The 24915-nt window shown below is 44.6% G+C and overlaps 1 pseudogene; it reads left to right on the plus strand.

The window, feature by feature from the left end:
• LOC121846408 overlaps window positions 1-24915 on the plus strand; it is an 84370-nt pseudogene that overhangs the window by 4114 nt on the left and 55341 nt on the right.

Raw genomic sequence — 24915 nt, forward strand, 5'->3', positions numbered from 1 at the left:
AGTGTGGAGGCTATATACAGGGGGTACCGGTACAGAGTCAGTGTGGAGACTATACACAGGGGGTACCGGTACCGAGTCAGTGTGGAGGCTATATACAGGGGATACCGGTACCAAGTCAGTGTGGAGGTTATACACAGGGGTACCGGTACCGAGTCAGTGTGGAGGCTATATACAGGGGGTACCGGTACCGAGTCAGTGTGGAGGCTATATACAGGGGGTACCGGTACAGAGTCAGTGTGGAGACTATACACAGGGGTACCGGTACCGAGTCAGTGTGGAGGCTATATACAGGGGGTACCGATACCGAGTCAGTGTGGAGGCTATATACAGGGGGTACCGGTACAGAGTCAGTGTGGAAGCTATATACAGGGGGTACCGGTACAGAGTCAGTGTGGAAGCTATATACAGGGGGTACCGGTACCAAGGCAGTGTGGAGGCTATATACAGGGGCACTGGTACCGAGTCAGTGTGGAGGCTATATACAGGGGTACCGATACCGAGTCAATGTGGAGGCTATATACAGGGGGTACCGATACCGAGTCAGTGTGGAGGCTATATACAGGGGGTACCGAGTCAGTGTGGAGGCTATATACAGGGGGTACCGAGTCAGTGTGGAGGCTATATACAGGGGGTACCGGTACCGAGTCAGTGTGGAGGCTATATACAGGGGTACCGACACCGAGTCGGTGTGGAGGCTATATACAGGGGGTTCCGGTACCGAGTCAGTGTGGAGGCTATATACAGGGGGTACCGAGTCAGTGTGGAGGCTATATACAGGGGGTACCGGTACCGAGTCAGTGTGGAGGCTATATACAGGGGGTACCGGTACAGAGTCAGTGTGCGGGGTTACAGGCTAGTTGAGGTAATCTGTACATGTAGGTTGGGGTGAAGTGACTATGCATAGGTAACAAGCGAACAGCGAGTAGCAGCAGTTGGGGGGGGGGTAGCGATTTTTATGAATTGTTCACCCCCCTAATGGCTTGGGGGTAGAAGCTGTTGAGGAGCCTTTTGGTCCTCGACTTGGCGCTCCAGTACCGCTTCTCTGGCGGTAGCAGAGAAAACAGTCTATAACTTGGGTGACTGGAGTCTCTAACAATTTGATGGGCTTTCCTCTGACACCACCTATTATATAGGTCCTGGATGACATGAAGCTTGGCCCCAGTGATGTACTGGGCCATTCGCACTACCCTCTGTAGCGCCTTACGGTCAGATGCCGAGCAGTTGCCATACCAGGCGGAGATGCAACCGGTCAGGATGCTCTCAATGGTGCAGCTGTAGATCCTTTTGAGGATCTGGGGGCCCATATCTTTTCAGTCTCCTGAGGGGGAAAAGGTTTTGACGTGCCCTCTTCACGACTGTCTTGGTATGTTTGGATCATGATAGTTAATTGGTGAGTTGGACACCAAGGAACTTTGTCTTGCTCACATTGACGGAGAGGTTGTTGTCCTGGCACCACACTGTCAGTTCTCTGACCTCCTCCCTATAGGCCATCTCATCGGTGTTGGTGATCAGACCTACCACTGTTGTCGTCAGCAAATTTAATGATGGTGTTGGAGTCGTGTTTGGTCACACAGCCGTGGGTGAAAAGGGAATACATGAAGGGACTAAGTACACGCCCCTGAGGGGCCCCAGTGTTAAGGATCAGCGTGGCAGACGTGTTGTTGCCTACTCTTACCACCTGGGAGCAGCCCATCAGGAAGTTCAGGATCCAGTTGCAGAGGGAGGTATTTAGTCCCTGAGTCCTTAGCTTAGTGATGAGCTTCGTGGGCACTATGGTGTTGAACGCTGAGCTGTAGTCGATGAACAGCATTCTCACATAGGTGTTCCTTTTGTCCATTTAGGCAAGTTACCTTAACTTTCTTGGGCACAGGGACTATGGTGGTCTGCTTGAAACATGTAGGTATTACAGACTCGCTCAGGGAGAGTTTGAAAATGTCAGTGAAGGCACTTGACAGTTGGTCAGTGCATGCTTTCAGTACACGTCCTGGTAATCCGTCTGGCCCAGCGGCTTTGTGAATGTTGACCTGTTTAAAGGTTTTCTTCACATCGGCTACCGATAGTGTTATCACACAGTCATCCAGAACAGCTGGTGCTCTCGTGCATGCTTCAGTGTTGCTTGCCTCGAAGCGAGCATAAAAGGCATTTAGCTCATCTAGTAGGCTCGCGTCACTGGGCAGCTCATGTCTGGGTTTCCCTTTGTAGTCCGTAATAGTTTTCAAGCCCTGCCACATCCGGCGTCAGAGCCAGTGTAGTAGGATCTTAATCCTGTATTAACACTTAGCTTGTTTGATTGTTTGTCTGAGGGCATAGCGGGATGTCTTAGAAGCTTCAGGATTAGTCTCCCGCTCCTTGAAAGCGGCAGCTCTAGCCTTTAGCTCGATGCGGATGTTGCCTGTAATCCATGGCTTCTTGTTGGGGTACTGTATGTACGTACAGTCACTGTGGGTATGATGTCATCGATGCACTTATTGATGAAGCCGATGACTGAGGTGGTGTATTCCTCAATGCCATTGGATGAATCCAGGAACATATTCCAGTCTGCGCTAGCAAAACAGTCCTGTAGTATAGCATTCGCGTTATCTGACCACTTACGTATTGAGCGAGTCACTGGTACTTCCTGCTTTAGTTTTTGCTTGTAAGCAGGAATCAAGAGGATAGATTTGTGGTGAGATTTGCCAAATGGAGGGTGGGGGAGACCTTTGTATGCATCTCTCTGTGTGGAGTAAAGGTGGACTAGGATTTTTTTCCCCCTGGTTACACATGTGACATGCTGGTAAAAAAATTGGTAAAACTGATTTAAGTTTGCCTGCATTAAAATCCCCGGCCACTAGGAGCACCGCTTCTGGGTGAGCATTTTCTTGTTTGTTTATGGCCTTATAGAGTTGGTTGAGAGCGGTCTTAGTGCCAGCTTCGCTTTGTGGTGGTAAATAGACGGCTACGAATAATACAGATGAGGACTCTCTTGGTAGATAGTGTGGTTGACAGCTTGTCATAAGGTACTCTACCTCAGGCGAGCAATACCTCAAGACATCTTTAATATTAGACATCGCACACCAGCTGTTATTGACAAAAAGACACACACCCCCACCCCACGTCTTACCAGAGGTAGCGTCTCTGTTCTGCCGGTGCATGGAAAATCCCGCCAGCTCTATATTGTCCCTTTCTTCGTTCAGCCACGTCTCGGTGAAACATAAGATGTTATCGTTTTTTATGTGCCCCCATGGCTCATCACCACAATCTCTGTATCTCCCCTAACCCCTGATTTCTGATCAGCCTTCTTTTGCCCAGGTCCAACCTAGATTATCATAACCTTAAAGGGAAAGTCCACTTAAAAACAATATTTTGGTATTTATTTTATTAATCCACCATTGCTACAGTCCCAAATAATCACATTGTATGATTTTAAGTCATTAATTTGTATTTTATTGCATGACATAAGTATTTGATACATCAGAAAAGCAGAACTTAATATTTGGTACAGAAACCTTTGTTTGCAATTACAGAGATCATACGGATTACAGAGATCATACATCTGGATCCTCCAGATGGTCATTGGCAAACTTCAGATGGGCCTGGACATGCGCTGGCTTGAGCAGGGGGACCTTGTTTGCGCTGCAGGATTTTAATCCATGACGGCGTAGTGTGTTACTAATGGTTTTCTTTGAGACTGTGGTCCCAGCTCTCTTCAGGTCATTGACCAGGCCCTGCCGTGTAGTTCTGGGCTGATCCCTCACCTTCCTCATGATCATTGATGCCCCCCGAGGTGAGATCTTGCATGGAGCCCCAGACCGAGGGTGATTTACCGTCATCTTGAACTTCTTCCATTTTCTAATATTTGCGCCAACAGTTGTTGCCTTCTCACCAAGCTGCTTGCCTATTTTCCTGTAGTAATGCAAAATATGTAGATTATAATAATAAAGATTATTAAAAGATTATTAAAGTGACTAGTGTTCCAATTATTAAAGTGGCCTGTGATTTCAAGTCTATGTATAGGACAGCAGCCTCTAATGTGATAAAACCTGTTTTCAGTCTCTCGGTCCCAGCTTTGATGCACCTGTACTGACCTCGCCTTCTGGATGATAGCAGGTTGAACAGGCAGTGGTTCGGGTGGTTGTTGTCCTTGATGATCTTTTTGGCCTTTCTGTGACATCGGGTGCTGTAGGTGTCCTGGAGGGCAGGTAGTTTTCCCCTGGTGATGCGTAGAGCAGACCGCACCACCCTCTGTAATGCCCTGTGGTTGCAGGCGGTGTAGTTGACGTACCAGGCCGTGATACAGCCCAACAGGATGCTCTCAATTGTGCATCTGTAAAATGTTGTGAGGGTTTTAGGTGCCAAGCCAAATTTTTCAGCCTCCTGAGATTGTTGCGCCTTCTTCACCACACTGTCTGTGTGAGTGGACCATTTCAGTTTGTCAGTAATGTGTACGTCGAGGAACTTGAAGCTTTCCACCTTCTCCACTGCGGTCCCGTCGATGTGAATAGGGGGGTGCTCTCTCTGCAGTTTCCTGAAGTCCACGATCAGCTCCTTTGTTTTGTTGATGTTGAGTGAGAGGTTATTTTCCTTGCACCACCCTCCCAGGGCCCTCACCTCCTCCCTGTAGGCTGTCGCGTCATTGTTGGTAATCAGGCCTACTATTGTTGTGTCATCTGCAAACTTGATAATTGAGTTGGAGGCATGAACACAGTGTCTCACTTTATGTGGTAGTTAGTGGGTAACTGAGTTAGTAATGTAGATATTGTGTGTATGTATGTGTAACAGATATGTAACAATAATGACAACATCTAATGCAGCCATTGTGAGTTTTGTGTGACCTTACAGCCATGTGAAGAGGGCCTTTCCTCTGACACCGCCTGGTATAGAGTTCCTGGATGGCAGGAAGCTTGGCCCCGGTGATGTACTGGGCCATACACATTACCATCTGTAGCGCCTTGCAGTCGGATTCCGAGCAGTTGCCATACCAAGTGGTGACGCAACCAGTCAGGATGCTCTCGATGGTGCAGCTGTAGAACTTTTTGTAACACTTCAGCAGTAGAGCCCTTAGTAAAGCTGTCCTTGAAAGAAAAAAAATGCATACAAAAGATTCCTTCTTGGTCAGGTTTCTTTGTGTTCCTGTGGTGAAGGTGGGCTGAGGTGGGCTAACCACATACACAAGCATGCTCTACTTCCAAATTTCTCTCTCTGTCTCACACACACACACATAGGCTACCATCTTTCTCATTCCTCAGCAGCCTTGCCTCTCTGTGCTCTTGCTGTGAGTATGTGTGGAAGCTGCCAAGGCTGGAAGCTTTAATAAACTTAACATTTCATAAATTAACATTTTGACCTTTAGAATTAAAGCATGATCAGACCTTATGAAGGATGTGATTATAAGATCACTCTGGAGGAATATCTGACATTATCCTGCTGACATTATCCTGCTGACATTATTCTGCTGACATTATCCTGTTGACATTATCCTGGTGAAATTATCATGCTGACATTATCATGTTGACATTGTCCTATTGACATTATCCCGCTGACACTATCCTACTGACATTATCCTGCTGACATTATCCTGCTGACACTATCCTGATGACATTATCCTAGTGAAATTATCATGCTGACATTATCATGTTGACATTGTCCTGTTGACATTATCCTGCTGGCACTATCCTAATGACATAATCATGCTGCCATTATCATGCTGCTATTCTCCTGATGACATAATCATGCTGACATTATCCTGATGACATAATCATGCTGACATGATCCTGATGACATTATCATGCTGACATTATCATGCTGACACTATCCTAATGACATAATCATGCTGCCATTCTCCTGATGACATAATCATGCTGACATTATCCTGATGACATAATCATGCTGACATTATCCTGATGACAGTATCCTGATAACATTATCATGCGGACATTATCCTGCTGACACTATCCTAATGACATAATCATGCTGACATTATCGTGCTGACATTATCCCGATGTCATAATCATGCTGACATTATCCTGATGACATAATCATGCGGACATTATCCTGATTACATTATCATGCTGACACTATCCTGATGACATAATCATGCTGACATTATCCTGCTGACATTATCCTGCTGACATTATCATGCTGACATTATCCTGATGATATTTAAAGCACTAGAGTGGGTGTGGTTGGATATAATCAGCTCCTCCTCGTTGCTTTAACAATGTGCCCTGTTTGGCAACGGACCACAGACTGGGATGGAAAATGTGTAGTGGTTTTAGGGGCCTGTATGGTTGTCTTCAGGAGGCTGTTTAAATAAGGGGACTATTTGACTTTGGTGTATTTGGGGGGCATTACACAATGAATAGATGATAGAGGGAAGGTAGGCTTGAAGTTGACACTGAAAGGGACTTTGTGTTTGTGTGTGTGTGTGTGTGTGTGTGTGTGTGTGTGTGTGTGTGTGTGTGTGTGTGTGTGTGTGTGTGTGTGTGTGTGTGTGTGCGTGTGCGCGCGTGTGTGGTGTGTGTGCCTGTGTGTGTGTGCGTGCATGTGTATTTTAGCAGACTTGGGCCTCTGTGTGTCTCTGATTTAAAACACACATTCTTAAATACACACGCGTGTGCTATAAATATGTCCAAAACTGAGTTCACCATGACAGCCAATCCTGAGAGGCGGTTCCCATGGGGGACCAGTATGAAAAAAGTGTTAAATTAAATGAAAATGTATGCACTCACTAATCTAAGTTGCTCTGGATAAGAGAGTCTACTAAATGACTAAAATGTCAATGTTAACCGACTACACACACTGGCTGCCAGAGTGTTGTGTCATCCCTGATACTGGCTAGCAGATTTTTCGGAAGAATGTTTGTTTGAAGTCTGTAAAGGCACAACTGCCCAAATCATCCCAAAAATATTCTCAGAAAATGTGACCTTTCCTATAAAAATCCTTGAAGCAAAAAAGTGAGGCAGCATGTAGTGTTTGGTAGTTGCTGATGTGATTTGACACACACACACACATTCTTTTTATGGATATTTTGAAGGGGCACCTCCCATTGTCACGGGTGTCGTTGGAAGTGGACCAAAGTGCAGCGTGATGAGCGTACATTTTATTTTTATTTAAAATGTAGTCAAGAAAAAAAGAAAAAAAAAAGCAACAACCGTGACGCTTACAGGGCTAAGTGCCACAAACAAAGTTAACTACCCACACTGAAGGAGGGAAAAAGGGCTGCCTAAGTATGGTTCCCAATCAGAGACAACGATAGACAGCTGTCCCTGATTGAGAACCACACCCGGCCAAAACATAGAAATAAAGAAACCTAGAAAACAAAAAATCGAATATCACACCCTGACCTAACCAAATAGAGAAACAAAAAGGCTCTCTAAGGTCAGGGCTTGACACCCATTGACTCACCACCACCTCTCCCTCCCTCCCTGTACGAAGGGAAGAGGTCAAAGGTTGAGGAGGCTGATGAAACTGCCAGGCCATACACAGACAGATGGAAAGGATATGTTGATTATATTGAGAGAGAAGGGTATATAATGAGAGAGAGAGAATGCAGAGTAGAATTAGGCAGATACAAACTAATTATCAACATCCAGAAAAGAGACGTTAAATTCTACAACCACCTAAGAGGAAGCGATTTCCAAACCTTCCATTACAAAGCCATCAACTACAAGTAAAATCTCTCCCAAATGTTCCCAAGCTGGGCTTGTAATTGGCACTGGACACCTCATTGGGTACTTTAACTCCAAAACACTCCCGCATGAGAAGCAGAAGTATCTCATTTAGGATGTTTCGCCCTGGGATGATACTGTCTGTCTGTTACTTGTATTCAGGGGTTGTTAAATTAAGTGAATGGGTATTTTAGTCTACAACTAACCCTGTTCTCTCCCATTCCTAGATTAATACCATGCGTAGATGAAGAGCGCGAAGAAGAGGCAGAAAATATGTCGTTCTTTGGTCTAGACTATGCCAAGAAGAAAGAGAGTGGTAAAGGAGCTGCTGGGAGTCTCCGGACTTGACTGCGCTCATGACATTTCATATTTAGAAATTTGCCGTTGGTTTATAGATACTTTTGTATATACAGTGTATGTGTATGTGGACACCCCTTCAAATGACTGGATTTGGCTATTTCAACCACACCCGCTGTCCTGTTCTCACTCTCAATTCAATTCAAGGGGCTTTATTGGCATGGGAAACATGTTTAAATTGCCAAAGAAAGTGAAATGGATAAACAAAAGTGAAGTAAACACAACAGAAAATATTACATTCACACAAGTTCCTAAAGAATAAAGACATTTAAAATGTCATATTATCTCTCTCTCTCTCTCTCTCTCTCTCTCTCTCTCTCTCTCTCTCTCTCTCTCTCTCGCGCGCTCTCTCTCTCTCTCTCAGAGTTGGAGAGGAAACTGAGGGCAAACGACAGAGAGTATAACCTCTCCTTCAAGTATGCGGTGAGTTTAGTGCATGTATGCTCTTGTGTGTTGAGTTAGTCAACTGTGACCAGACTATACATGTCACTGTCTGGTTATTATCATGCTGCTGGCAGGCTGCCAGGGGTCTGATCTTGTCTGCTATGCTCTTGTCCGGTCTGGTTTGCTCTGCTCTGCTCTGGTTCGCTCTGGTCTGGTCTGATTTGCACTGGTCTGTTCTGTTCTGGTCTCCTCTGGTAGCTTACCAAACTTGCTAACTGCCTGGAACTCAGCACTCTGCCTGGAACCCCCTTCGAAATCACTCTGACATCAATGCAAATCTTCTCAAAAGTCTAATCAAACACTTCCTGAGAGCCCATGAGCTCATGTGGCACAACATTTCTATAGGCTATGCAATTGCGTGAGAAAACAGATTGATGGCCTCTATTAAAAAGAGGAGGATCCCATCAGCTTTCTATAGGCTAGACCTACTATATTTATTTCTCAACTTTCCTAATATTAAGCACATTGCTTTTCTTTACAACAGGAGTATAGCCTACCTGGCTGGCATGAAAATGAACCAGGTGTAAAGCGTCCTCCAGTTGCTATTTAAGTGCATAGATGATGTCTTTTTTTCCCACTTGCCCCTGTTTCGAGAAAGGTGCATGATCATTTTTGTGATATAGGCCTATATGTTTTGATAAGGTTGGTATCACAACTAAAGGGGCCAAAATAACTTCTTAAAATGAAGCACATGAATCCACTTTACAATGGGTGTAGAGTCTAACTGGCGTACATAAGCTTGAGGAAGTTTGAGGATGATCTTTTTGATGATGATGGTGTTTTCCCGCTAATGGAACATTTGCGTTTCTAGTGTCACGTTCTGACCTTTATTTCCTTTGTTTTGTCATTATTTAGTATGGTCAGGGCGTGAGTTGTGGTGGGCAGTCTATGTTTGTTTTTCTATGATTTGGGTATTTCTATGTTTCAGCCTAGTATGGTTCTCAATCAGAGGCAGGTGTCATTAGTTGTCTCTGATTGAGAATCATACTTAGGTAGCCTGGGTGTCACTGTGTGTTTGTGGGTGATTGTTCCTGTCTCTGTGTTTTGCACCAGATAGGACTGTTTAGGTTTTCACACGTTTCTTGTTTTTGTAGTCAGTTGTTCATGTGTACATTTCCGTATTAAAAGAACCATGGACACTTACCACGCTGCATATTGGTCCTCCGATCCATCTCGCCTCTCCTCTTCAGATGAAGAGGAGGACGACCGTGACATATAGCCTACTGCCATGTGCACAAATAGCCTCATAGTTTATCAACGTTTTAAGCTAAATGTTCTGATCTGCTTATTTATTTATTTTTGATTTGTTTTACTTATAAGGCCCTTCTTACATCAGCTGATATCTCAAAGTGCTGTACAGAAACCCAGCCTAAAACCCCAAACAGCAAGCAATGCAGGTGTAGAAGCACGGTGGCAAGGAAAAACTCCCTAGAAAGGCCAGAACATTGCTTAACATTCAGAAAAGTTTTTTTGATACTAGTGGTTGTATTCATTTGGGATCTATCGCATTTCACAACTGTCCCAGAATAGAGCTGTGTTCGAATACAGTACTCATACTAACTGTACTTACGTTACACTTGGCTGACAATTTGTTAGCTACGCTATCCTTATGAACCGCATAGCATATCATTACAGCACTACGTACCGGTATGTTAGCTAGCTACCTAACGTTAGTTGGCTACTAATACATGAAACTTGCCAGTATATTAACTACATATATGCTATCTAACTAACTATCCAACTGTGTGTTAGTAAATTATGTTTCACTCTCTGACACTGGACGCTCTGGCCAAGATCCAAGCATTTTGACCTCACAATTGCAGTAGAGCACCTAACTGGCTAACATTGGCTAGCTTGCTATCTACTTCCAGACACATAATGAGAGAACACCTCACTCTGACCATTTTACTCTCCCTAGCAGAGCTGTTTAGGCTGTTTTCATGTTGTCCAGAGTGTTGGTGACTGTAACTGTCTGCTGGCAACAATTTAATTATGCTTTTTTTGTCAATGTTTACTGACACCGTCCATATTCAGCGGGTGTTCGTAAATTCATCAGTTATTCTGTGCTCTGGCACACTCAGACGAGAGTGCTTTGAAAATCAGAGTAGATAGCCAGAGTGACTTTACAAACGCAGCCTATTGACTTGATTATTCTTATCATTCTTAGCTTTAGCTAAGTAGTATAGTTATTGTGTGTTGTCAATGGACATGGTTAATGAAGTCCTAAGATGTCCAGCTAGTCATTTGTTATGCTAACAAGCTAGCAAGAAGTTGCATAGTAACAGCATCAACGTCCGGTAAACATGCGAAGCGCTAGTACGCTCCACTGAAAGAATACCATTCATTTACATATATTAAAATGAACTAATAGTGTGTAGTGTATACTGATTAAGTATGTAGTATACAGTATGTTAGTATGGCTATTAGAACACAGCTTCTTGTTTGGAGTATTTATTTCTCCCACAGAATAGGTCAACTTTTGTACTATTGTGGATATTAGATTGACATAGGCTAATGCTTTTGTTGTTTGTTAGGCCTACTCATCTTGTTGGCTGATGAAAAGTAAATGTGGACAGTTCTTCCAATATCTTCATTATGCGCCTCGGAATTGCATTAGTTGCGTCCCTGATGTGCCGGTCTTCACTTGTAGCCTGTGAGAAGGACCTGATCAGAGGATGGAGAGCCATGTGAGTGAGAGGTGCTTCGGTGCACGTAGCACGCAGGGAGAAGGGAATGAAATATTTTATATTCAGCCCAAGGGCACAATGGGGGGTATTAGGGCCACACATTATGGTCTTGAACCGGAAAAGGAGAAGAGAGCGGGTAGGTAGTAGTATTGAGAGAGGAGGCAATGGCCTGATCCATAAAGTTCCCTCCGGCATCGGAATCCACTAAAGCTGTAGACACGGGGCACGAGGGACAGTCAGCCAGAGTGACGGGTACTCAAAAGAGTCTGACAGGAAGAGCAGTAGATGGAATACTGACTCCTGGTCCAGGGGATGTAACATCACGTGACCGTCCCCCTGCCCTAGTTGATCCCGGATTCTGACGTAACGGACACCGCTGGCGCTTGTGCCTTCCCTGGCCACGGTACAGACAGATCCCCAGCTGTATCCGTCTGCATTGTTCCGCCGCGGGAACACGTGTGACCTCTGACTCCCCTGCTGGAGCTGCTACTGTCCGGAAGGTGAGCGCATACTCAGCAGCCGTCTGACTCCCCTGCTGGAGCTGCTACTGTCCGGAAGGTGAGCGCATACTCAGCAGCCGTCTGACTCCCCTGCTGGAGCTGCTACTGTCCGGAAGGTGAGCGCATACTCAGCATCCGTCTGACTCCCCTGCTGGAGCTGCTACTGTCCGGAAGGTGAGCACATACTCAGCATCCGTCTGACTCCCCTGCTAGAGCTGCTACTGTCCGGAAGGTGAGCACATACTCAGCATCTGTCTGACTCCCCTGCTGGAGCTGCTACTGTCCGGAAGGTGAGCACATACTCAGCATCTGTCTGACTCCCCTGCTGGAGCTGAAGCAGACTTTCACCTCCCTCTCCGCCCGCCGCGGGATGATCGAAAATATACTTAAACAGAGCCATGAACCCCTCATAAGACTCTAGCTCCTCCTCTCCTCTCCCAGACGGCCGTAGCCCATTCCAATGCCTGCCCAGTCAGCAGAGAAATAACCATGGCAACCTTACATCCCATCTGATGTGCGAAATAGAGGAAGCCCTGGTATTTGGATGGTGTCCTGTCACTTTAAACTTCATAGGCATAATATGATCTCTTCTCCCTCCTTCCCTCCTTCTCTCCCTCCCCTCTTTCCCTCCCTCCCTCTTTCCCTCCCTCCCTCTTTCCCTCCCTCCCTCCTTCCCTCCCTCCCTCCTCCCCTCCCTCCCTGCCTCCCTCCCTCCCTCCTCCCCTCCCTCCCTCCTTCCATCCTTCCCTCCTTCCCTCCCTCCCTCCTTCCCTCCCTCCCTCTTTCCCTCCCTCCCTCCTTCCCTCCCCTCCCTCCCCCTCCCTCCCTCCCTCCCTCCCTCCCTCCTCCATCCCTCCCTCCCTCCCTCCTTCCATCCTTCCCTCCCTCCCTCCCTCCCTCCCTCCCTCCCTCCCTCCCTCCCTCCCTCCCTCCCCCTCCTTCCATCCTTCCCTCCCTCCCTCCCTCCCTCCCTCCTTCTCTCCCTCCCTCCCTCCTCCAGACTAATGCCATTAAGACGTCTAAGTACAACACATTCAACTTCCTGCCACTCAACCTCTTCGAACAGTTCCAGAGGATCGCCAACGCTTACTTCCTCATTCTGCTGTTACTCCAAGTGAGTGGAACACACACACACACACACACATACACGCACACACGCACACACACGCACACACACACACGCACACGCACACACACGCACTTTTAGCTTACATATAAATGCTTATCAGGCCCATGTTAGTGCTGAGCAGATTGCTATGATTGATATGATTGATGTGATTCACAGAGTAGAGCTATAGTCAGTAAGAAAACAAGATATGACTGAGTGAAGTGTATTAAGATTAAGGAAGTGACGTACTCAGAACAGGAAGTTGATTTAGAATTTTAGCAAAGTCTCATTGTCATGTACAGGGTCACACACAACACATACCTGACCTAGTGAGAACTCATCACAGCTTACAGTATGTAGAAACAACTATGGAGGCTAGTAGAGAGCAGAGCCATATACTGTACGTGTAGGTAGACCTCTGTCTTATGGATCTAGTAAAGGGCTTCCTGTCATCTATTCTGTCCTGTTCTGAACGTCTATGTCTAGGCTTGTGTCGTTCCCGTGTGTGTTTTTATCTGCATACTAACTGCATAGGTCGAGCTCATATCAGCGCCATTTACAACCAATACCAATCTCTGCTCCCTATCTTTTTTCTGGGGGGTTATTAAATGTTACCTAAGCATTTGTTGAATGTTGTGGATGTGCTGCGGTAGGTGATTCCTGCAATCTCCTCTCTGTCCTGGTTCACAACCGTGGTCCCTCTGGTCCTGGTGCTGTCTGTGACGGCTGTTAAAGACGCTACAGACGACATAGTGAGTATGAAGAGAACATTGGGGCTTACCCACCCTCCTTACCTCTGTATGTGGGCCTTATCCACCCTCCTTACCTCTGTATGTGGGCCTTATCCACCCTCCTTACCTCTGTATGTGGGCCTTACCCACCCTCCTTACATCTGTATGTGGGCCTTACCCACCCTCCTTACCTCTGTATGTGGGCCTTACCCACCCTCCTTACCTCTGTATGTGGGCCTTACCCACCCTCCTTACCTCTGTATGTGGGCCTTACTACCCACCCTCTTTACCTCTGTATGTGGGCCTTACCCACCCTCCTTACCTCTGTATGTGGGCCTTACCCACCCTCCTTACCTCTGTATGTGGGCCTTACCCACCCTCCTTACCTCTGTATGTGGGCCTTACCCACCCTCCTTACCTCTGTATGTGGGCCTTACCCACCCTCTTTACCTCTGTATGTGGGCCTTACCCACCCTCCTTACCTCTGTATGTGGGCCTTACCCACCCTCCTTACCTCTGTATGTGGGCCTTACCCACCCTCCTTACCTCTGTATGTGGGCCTTACCCACCCTCCTTACCTTTCACCTCTTACTGCTGCTCAGCAATTCCAAGAAGACATTTTATTAGCTTTTCCTTTTCATCTACAGTTCATTCGGAAAGTATTCAAACCCCTTGACTTTTTACACATTTTGTTACGTTACAGCCTTATTCTAAAATTGATTCTATTGTTTGTTTCCCCTCATCAATCTACATACAATACCCCATAATGACATCACGATACCCCGTAATGACATCACAATACCCCGTAATGACATCACAATACCCCGTAATGACATCACAATACCCCGTAATGACATCGCAATACCCCATAATGACATCACAATACCCCGTAATGACATCACAATACCCTGTAATGACATCGCAATACCCCGTAATGACATCACAATACCCCGTAATGACATCACAATACCCCGTAATGACATCATAATACCCCGTAATGGCAAAGCAAAAACAGGTACAAAATTGAAAATGTAATATCACATTTACATACGTTTTCAGACCCTTTACTCAGTACTTTGTTGAAGCACCTTCGGCAGTGATTACAGCCTCAAGTCTTCTTGGGTATGACGCTACAAGCTTGGCACACTTGTATTTGGGGAGTTTCTCCCATTCTTCTTTGCAGATCATCTCAAGCTTTGTCAGGTTGGATGGGGAGCGTCGCTGCATAGCTATTTTCAGGTCTCTCCAGAGATGTTCTATCGGGTTCATGTCTGGGATCTGGCTGAACCACTCAAGGACATTCAGAAGCCACTCCTGCGTTTTCCTGGCTGTGTGCTTAGGGTCATTGTCCCGTTGGAAGGTGAACCTTCGCCGCAGTCTGAGGTCCTGCGCGCTATGGAGCAGAGCGCTATGGAGTTTTCATTAAGGATCTCCCTGTACTTTGCCCCGTTCATCTTTACCTCGATCCTAACTAGTCTCCCAGTCCCTGCTGCTGAAAAACATCCCCACAGCATGATGTTGCCACCACCATAGTTCAATCTTGGTTTCATCAGACCAGAGAATCTTGTTTTTCATGGTCTGAGAGTCCTTTAGGTGCCTTTTGGCAAACTCCAAGCAGGCTGGCATGTGTCTTTTACTGAGGAGTGGCTTCCATCTGGCCACTCTACCATAAAGGCCTGATTGGTGGAGTGCTGCCAAGGTGGCTGTCCTTCTGGAAGGTTCCCCATCTCCAAAAAGGAACTCTGGAGCTCTGTCAGAGTGACCATCGGGTTCTTGGTCACCTCCTGACCAAGGCCCTACTCCCCGATTGCTCGGTTTTGCCGGGTGGCCAAGCACTATGAAGAATCTTGGTGGTTACAAACTTCTTCCATTTAAGAATGATGGAGGCCACTGTGTTCTTAGGGACCTTCAATGCTGCATTTTTTTCTTAGCCTTCCCAGATCTTCCCAGAAATGTGGAAAAAAGGAAGGGGTCTGAATGCACTGTATACATTTTCCCTTCTCTGTAATGATTTGTTCACCTTTGACCATCTGACCTTTAACCTTATTGCCTGAGTTGACCCCTGGTTAGGGGGGTTTTGACCTCTCAACAAGTGTTAGTGGTACAGACAGATCCACGCTGACAATATCCCGTTTTACTGGTGACACCTCTAGGTACCAAGGTTATTATAGTAAACTAAAATGGAAAGTTAAACTAATCAGGAAAAAAATGTTTTGTCAACTGAAAATAAAATGATTATCAAACCTGTTTGAAAAACCTTGCAAGGTATTTTACATGTCAGCCACATCACATGGTATAGTAGTCAGACTGCACACTTGATGACATGGTGTGCAACCATTGGTTGATTTGTCATTAGTAAAACAGATCTAAAAAAATACCTGGGAAAAAATAGAATTTAAAAAAAGTCAGAAATAAAAACGCAACACTATAATAATCTTACTAGGTACACACACTCACATCACCTAACCCTTCTAAAACATCACCTAACACTTCTAGAACATCACCTATCACTTCTAGAACATCACCTAACACTTCAAAAACATCACCTAACACTTCTAGAACATCACCTATCACTTCTAGAACATCACCTAACCCTTCTAAAACATCACCTAACACTTCTAGAACATCACCTATCACTTCTAGAACATCACCTAACACTTCTAGAACATCACCTATCACTTCTAGAACATCACCTATCACTTCTAGAACATCACCTATCACTTCTAGAACATCACCTAACACTTCTAGAACATCACCTTACACTTCTAGAACATCACCTATCACTTCTAGAACATCACCTAACACTTCTAGAACATCACCTTACACTTCTAGAACATCACCTAACACTTCTAGAACATCACCTGTCACTTCTAGAACATCACCTAACACTTCTAAAACATCACCTAACACTTCTAGAACATCACCTATCACTTCTAGAACATCACCTAACACGTCTAGAACATCACCTAACACTTCTAGAACATAACCTAACACTTCTAGAACATCACCTAGCACTTCTAGAACATCGCCTAGCACTTCTAGAAATCACCTAGCACTTCTAGAACATCACCTAACACTTCTAGAACATCACCTAGAGGAGTGTATTGTGTTGTGGTAGTAGAGGACTGTATTGTGTTGTGGAAGTAGAAGTAGAGGAGTGTATTGTGTGTAGCAGAGGAGTGTATTGTGTTGTGGTAGTAGAGGAGTGTATTGTGTTGTGGTAGTAGAGGAGTGTATTGTGTTGTGGTAGCAGAGGAGTGTATTGTGTTGTGGTAGCAGAGGAGTGTATTGTGTTGTGGTAGCAGAGGAGTGTATTGTGTTGGTGTTGTGGTAGTAAAGGAGTGTATTGTGTTGTGGTAGCAGAGGAGTATATTGTGTTGTGGTAGCAGAGGAGTGTATTGTGTTGTGGTAGCAGAGGAGTGTACTGTGTTGATGTACTTGACTGGTGAGAGACAGTAGAGGTTCAGACTATTGTTAGTTAGGCTGTCACTGCACTTCACACTCCTCTCTCTCTCTCTCTTTCTCTCTCTCTCTCTCTAGCTATATCTCTCTCTCTCTCACTGAAATCCTGCCTCTGGCTCTTATCTGTATTTCCATGGTTACTGTTGCCGTGTTGGTGGCAGTAATGTCATCATGTCATTGGTTCAGGAGTTGGGACTAGGACTTGTTTGTGTTTTTCTGTAGCTACACCCTTCTCTAGCTACTGTACCTCCTCTCCTTGAACTCATACACTTCTATTTCATGTTTATTTTCTCCATTCCTCCTTGCTCTGTTGCTCTCTCACTCCCTCTCTCTCTCCCTCGCTTTTATGTGGGTGTCTGTACTGTTTATCGTCTATACTTTTTATGTTTTTGTTTGTTGTTTTTTTTATCTAGAAAAGATAAGAGCAATGCAACTTCAAAGTACAGTATGCTTCTAAGGATACATTTAAATAAATATATATATATAAATCAAGTAAGTTAAAGCTTAATCAGTGTATATTGGTTCCAATTTTTTGGGGTGCAGTTTTAAAAAAGTAGAACATCCGATGAATAATAAAGTTACCGATGCTGGTCCGATGGAATACTATCAATGATACAGGTAATGGCCAAAATAAAGGAAACACCAACATAAATTGTCTTAATAGGATCCGCCCCTTTTTTCCCAATTTTCTCCTAAAATGACATACCCAAATCTAACTGCCTGTAGCTCAGGACCTGAAGCAAGGATATGCATATTATTGATACCGTTTGAAAGGAAGCACTTTGAAGTTTGTGGAATTGTGAAATGAATGTAGGAGAATATAACACATTAGATCTGGTGAAAAGATAATACAAAGAAAAACACGTGTTATTGTGAAATTAACACCACATAGAGTAGTGGTTTCCTTACTCCAATCCGTTCGCTTCAAGCAGACAAACCAATCCCACTTCAAAGCTAGCTTCTTGTTTTTGGGCCACAAAGGATTTGTTACCATGTCCTTGTGGATATCACTGCTCTACACAAATATTACTGCACTACACTATGTGGGTATTACTGCACTATGTGGGTATTACTGCACTATGTGGGTATTACTGCACTATGTGGGTATTACTGCACTATGTGGGTATTACTGCACTATGTGGGTATTACTGCACTATGTGGGTATTACTGCACTATGTGGGTATTACTGCACTATGTGGGTATTACTGCACTACACTATGTGGGTATTACTGCACTATGTGGGTATTACTGCACTATGTGGGTATTACTGCACTATGTGGGTATTACTGCACTATGTGGGTATTACTGCACTATGTGGGTATTACTGCACTACACTATGTGGGTATTACTGTACTATGTGGGTATTACTGCAGTATGTGGGTATTACTGCACAACACTATATGGATATTACTGCACTATGTGGGTATTACTGCACTATGTGGGTATTACTGTACTATGTGGGTATTACTGTACTATGTGGGTATTACTGCACTATGTGGGTATTACTGCACTACACTATGTGGGTATTACTGCACTATGTTGGTATTACTGCACTCTGTGGGTATTACTGCACTATGTGGATATTACTGCACTATGTTGGTATTACTGCACTCTGTGGGTATTACTGCACTATGTGGATATTACTGCACTACAGTATGTGGGTATTACTGCACTATGTGGGTATTACTGTACTATGTGGGTATTACTGTACTATGTGGGTATTACTGTACTATGTGGGTATTACTGCACTACACTATGTGGGTATTACTGCACTATGTGGGTATTACTGCACTATGTGGGTATTACTGCACTACAGTATGTGGGTATTACTGCACTATGTTGGTATTACTGCACTATATGGGTATTACTGCACTATGTGGGTATTACTGCACTCTGTGGGTATTACTGCACTATGTGGATATTACTGCACTATGTGGGTATTACTGCCCTATGTGGGTATTACTGCTCTCTGTGGGTATTACTGCACTCTGTGGATATTACTGCACTCTGTGGGTATTACTGCACTATGTGGGTATTACTGTACTATGTGGGTATTACTGCACTATGTGGATATTACTGCACTCTGTGGGTATTACTGCACTCTGTGGATATTACTGCACTCTGTGGGTATTACTGCACTATGTGGATATTACTGCACTCTGTGGGTATTACTGCACTCTGTGGGTATTACTGCACTATGCGGGAACTGGAAAAACTTTTGTACACTTCAATCCAGAACATCCCAAACATGCTCAAAAGGTGACATGTCTGGTGAGTATGCAGGCCATGGAAGAACTGTGACATTTTCAGCTTCAAGGAATTGTGTACCGATCCCTGTCACATGGGGCCGTGCATTATCATGCTGAAACATGAGGTGATGGCGGTGGATGAATAACACGACAATGGGCCTCAGGATCTCATCACGGTATCTCATTCAAACTGCCTTCAAACTGCCATCCATAAAATGTGTTTGTGTTTGTTGTCAGTAGCGTATGTCTGCCTATAACACAACCCCACCGACATCTCTGTTCACAACGTTGACAAATCAGCAAACTGCTCGCCCACACGACGCCATACCCGCTGTCTGCCATCTGCCCAGTACAGTTGAAACTGGGATTCATCTGTGAAGAGCACACTTCTCCAGCCAGGAGCCATCAAAGGTCAAAGTCGGTAAGACGCCGAACTGCAGTCTGGTCAAAATCCTGGTGAGGACATTGAGATTAGATCCATGCTCATCGTCCACACCAAATCAAATCAAATCAAATTTTATTTGTCACATACACATGGTTAGCAGATGTTAATGCGAGTGTAGCGAAATGCTTGTAGCACCAGGATGTTGACCTGACTGCAGTCTCGCGTCGTTACCGACTTCAGTGGGCAAATGCTCACCTTTGATGGCTCCTGGCAAGCTGGAGAAGTGTGCTCTTCACGGATGAACACAGACGAGCTTCCGGGAGACGGTTTCTTTTTCTTTTATTTCACCTTTATTTAACCAGGTAGGCTAGTTGAGAACACCTTTATTTAACCAGGTAGGCTAGTTGAGAACACCTTTATTTAACCAGGTAGGCTAGTTGAGAACACCTTTATTTAACCAGGTAGGCTAGTTGAGAACACCTTTATTTAACCAGGTAGGCTAGTTGAGAACACCTTTATTTAACCAGGTAGGCTAGTTGAGAACACCTTTATTTAACCAGGTAGGCTAGTTGAGAACACCTTTATTTAACCAGGTAGGCCAGTTGAGAACACCTTTATTTAACCAGGTAGGCCAGTTGAGAACACCTTTATTTAACCAGGTAGGCTAGTTGAGAACACCTTTATTTAACCAGGTAGGCTAGTTGAGAACACCTTTATTTAACCAGGTAGGCTAGTTGAGAACACCTTTATTTAACCAGGTAGGCTAGTTGAGAACACCTTTATTTAACCAGGTAGGCTAGTTGAGAACACCTTTATTTAACCAGGTAGGCTAGTTGAGAACACCTTTATTTAACCAGGTAGGCTAGTTGAGAACACCTTTATTTAACCAGGTAGGCTAGTTGAGAACACCTTTATTTAACCAGGTAGGCTAGTTGAGAACACCTTTATTTAACCAGGTAGGCCAGTTGAGAACAAGTTCTCATTTACAACTGCGACCTGGCCAAGATAAAGCAAAGCAGTCCGACAAAAACAACGACACAGAGTTAAACATAAACAAATGTACTGTCAATAACACAATAGAAACATCTATGTACAGTGTGTGCAAATGTAGAAGAGTAGGGAGGTAGACTATAAATAGGCCATAGAGGCAAAATAATTACAATTTAGCATTAACACTGGAGTGATAGATGTACAGATGATGATATGCAAGTAGAGATACTGGGGTGCAAAATAACAAAAAGATAAATAACTATGGGGATGACGTAGTTGGGTGGGCTATTTACAGATTGGCAGTGTACAGGTACAGGGATCGGTAAACTGCTCTGACAGCTGATGCTTAAAGTTAGAGAGGGAGATATAAAAAGTCTGCTGGAAGTGGTGGTTGAGGGCCAGTAGGAGGCGCTCTTTCCTCTGGTCTACAAAAATATTGTAATGTCCCAGAGCAGTGATTGGGGACGTTGCCTGTGAAAGGTGCCGTCTTTCAGATGGGAAGTTAAACAGTGTCCTGACGAGTAGGGGTGTTAACCCCGGTGTCCTGGCTAATTCCCAATCTGGTCCTCATACCATCACGACCACCTAATCATCCCCAGTTTACAATTGGCTCATTCATCCCCCATCCTCTTCCCTGTAACTATTCCTCAGGTCGTTGCTGTAAATTAGAATGTGTCTTCAGTCAACTTACTTGGTTAAATAAGGGATACTAAAATAAATCTATCAATTCAGAAGCTCAAAAACCCCATCAGAAGAAAAAAAGTGATTTTAGCTCAAAGTTTAGAAGAAAAAAAATACAACTAAACAAAGTTATAATGGTCTTTATTTTATTTGTGTTTGTTTTGCAGTCAAAGATAATAGTTTCAGTATCGTTTTAGTTTTTCAAATGTTTTTCATTGTCATTTTTATTTCAGTTTCCAATTTTTGTTTTTTATTTTTGTTTCAGTTTTTGTTTACTTTAATAACCTTGATGGACTGTACGCTGATTTAGTCATTATTGACGAGGAGAATATCAGTAACATAATTGAGTAACAATTCAGATTCCCTCTGTGCTCTCACTTCACCTCAGGCATTACCGTACATGCTAACTAGACTGGGCACGCGCGTGCGTCAGTGTGTTCACCATCGTGAGCATGTTGATTTTGTCCATCCACACCAGACGAGATCCAGACACGCAGGTTGAAATATCAAAATGAACTCTGAACGAACTATACTAATTTAGGGGACAGGTCGAAACATATGAAACATTCATGGCCATTTAGCTAGCTAGCTTGCAGTTTCTAGCTAATTTGTTCTGGGATTTAAACATCGGGTTGTTATTTTACCTGAAAGTCTTTTTTTATGGATATTTGTAGAATTTTGACCCATTTTGAGTCACACAATATCGTGTGTTCTCTACTCCGATAATTAATCCAAGATAAAAGGGGACACCTAGTTAGTTTCTAGTAAAAAATTTAAAAAATCTCTCTTCCTTTAGTCTTCTTCTTCTTCTTCTGTGGACTTTATATGGTGGTTGGCAACCAACTTTAAGGTGCATTACCACCACCAACTGGACTGGAGTGTTCTTTTAATCACCCACGTGGGTATATGCTTCTAAAAACCAATGAGGAGATGGGAGAGGCGGGACTTGCAGGGCGTGACACATCAAAAATAGAACCAGTTCTATTTTAGCGTCAGATAACGCAGATGCTCATTGACGCTCGCAAGCAGTACGGATGAAATGATTGAGTGACATGTAATTGTAAATAAATTTTGCAATGCTGCCGCGCGTAACACGAGCAGATTGGTCAACATGTTAAATGACCTGCCCTAACATTGCTAAATCATTCTGACGTGTTTTCATGTATTCTGTTGTTCTGTTGTTCAAAGCAGGAATCTAGATTCAAAACTAAAACTATATAAGGAAAATGACTTGTCAATTCCAGTGTTAAACCAACAGGTACTACTATTGTTGTCTGTGGAGTGGATTGGTGACCTGATACTGTTGCATTTTGGGACATGTGATGTAATTTTGTTACACGTTAATCTCAGTAGCTAAACAAGGGTCTGTTTGTTAGGTCGGGTGGCAACACTACCGGCAACTCAAACTGCACCCTGTTCCCTATATAGCGGACTACTTTTGACCAAGGCCCATAGACTGGTCAAAAGGTAGTGCAATACGGTGCCATTTGGGATGGAGTCAGTGACCTTTCTTCAATCTCATGGGCCACCAACCCCGTTGGTTGCTTTAGTGAGGTCATATTGTTTGGCTTGTCATAATTGGCTCTTGTTGAGGAGATGTTGACCATCTTTAGTGACGCCGTGACGGTGGGCAGTCATTTTGCTGGGTGGTCTTGTGAGACCCCAGACCCAAACTAGACGTTTAGACAACCTCTGACCTTTAAGCCGGAGAAGGAAGACGTTTCTGCCGGACAGAAGCCTTTGTAATGATTTAAGTTGACTGGAATTCCCTCTCCATTCACAAGTCTAGTCTAATGTTATTATAATCATGTCTGTCCTAATAGAACCGCCACAGGAGTGACAACCAGGTGAACAACCGGAAGGTCACAGTGCTCATCGATGGAGAGTAAGTTCATGAGATCTACTATTGGTTTCTAACAGTACATAATGAACACAACTCATTATGGCACACAGGTTGTGTGTGTGTGGTCACATATGTTTGCCCCTTCCTGCTCCCTGTCCCCACCCTGCTCTCTCCACCGTCCTCCACCCAAATCCATTTCCACAGCAAATGTGTGAGTGCCTCAGGCAGGGACAGTTGGGCAACATGCCCTCTTTTCAGGAGGGCAACAGGAAGCAGTTGCAGGCAACAGGAAGTGCTTGTTTTCATCCTGTTGATCTTTCTCCTGACTTACAGACAGTCACAGACAGGAGTTGAAAAGAAAAGTCCGTACACAGATTTGACCCCTCCGTACATTTTCTTCCTGACCCTAAAAAATAGAGGGATGGATGTCTACTGTCTTTAAAAACTTGAAACTTGAAATACTCTTCTTTCCTCTCTCTCTCTCTCTCTCTCTCTCTCTCTCTCTCTCTCCCTCTCTCTCTCTCTCTCTCTCTCTCTCTCTCTCTCTCTCTCCCTACCCTACTCTCTCTCTCTCTCTCTCTCTCTCTCTCTCTCTCTCTCTCTCCTCTCTCTCTCTCCCTACCTCTCTCTCTCTCTCTACCTCTCTCTCTCTCTCTCTCCCTACCTCTCTCTCTCTCTCTCTCTCCCAACCTCTCTCTCTCTCTCTCTCTCTCTCTCTCTCTCTCCTCTCTCTCTCTCCCTACCTCTCTCTCCCTACCTCTCTCTCTCTCTCTCTCTCTCTCTCTCTCTCTCTCTCTCTCTCTCTCTCTCTCTCTCTCTGTCTCTGTCTCTGTCTCTCTCTCTCTCTCTCTCTCTCTCTCTCTCTCCCTACCTCTCTCTCTCCCTACCTCTCTCTCTCTCTCTCTCTCTGTCTCTCTCTCTCTCTCTCTCTCTCTCTCTCTCTCTCTCTCTCTCTCTCTCTCTCTCTCTCTCTCTCTCTCTCTCTCTCTAGACTACGGAGTGAAAAATGGATGGATGTTCATGTGGGTGACATCATCAAACTTGGAAATAACCAGTTTGTTACGGTGAGAACAGAACACTGAACCAGCCTTACTGTGTGTTCATTACAACATACCGTTTCAGGTCTTAAACATCCAGTACCTCGTTAGTATATTTCAGCTGCTATGATTCTGGCATAAGAGACCATCGTGATAGACTGGGTGTGAAACAGGTGCCTTTATTCAGTGTCTTTAATAGTCAGTGAATCTGACTATGTGAATCTCTCCCTCTGTGATTTCAAGGCAGACCTGCTGCTGCTCTCTAGTAGTGAACCTCTCAACATTGTCTACATAGAGACTGCTGAACTGGACGGGTCAGTGTGTGTCTGTGTCTGTGTGTGTGTGTGTCTGTGTGTCGGTTTGTTTGTTCATCTACTGTACAAAGCCTGTGTCTATTTCATACTCATGCCTCTCCTGCTCCTATCGTCCTCCTATTCGTCCTCCTCGTCTTCCTCCTCCTTCTTCTCCTATCATCCTCTCATCCTCCTCCTATCTTCCTCTCCTCCTCCTCCTATAATCCTCTCCTCCTCCTCCTCCTCCTATAATCATCTCCTCCTCCTCCTCCTATAATCCTCTCCTCCTCCTCCTCCTATCGTCCTCTCCTCCTCTTCTCCTCCTCCTCTCATCCTCCTCCTCTCCTCTTCCTATTGTCCTCTCCTCCTCTTCTCCTCCTCTTCTCCTCCTCCTCTCATCCTCCTCCTATCTTCCTCCCCTCCTCCTCCTCCTATAATCCTCTCCTCCTCCTCCTATTGTCCTCTTCTCCTCTCCTCCTCCTATCATCCTCTCCTCCTCTTC

Source organism: Oncorhynchus tshawytscha, linkage group LG04 (genome assembly GCF_018296145.1).
Source record: "Oncorhynchus tshawytscha isolate Ot180627B linkage group LG04, Otsh_v2.0, whole genome shotgun sequence".
Taxonomy (NCBI): domain Eukaryota; kingdom Metazoa; phylum Chordata; class Actinopteri; order Salmoniformes; family Salmonidae; genus Oncorhynchus; species Oncorhynchus tshawytscha.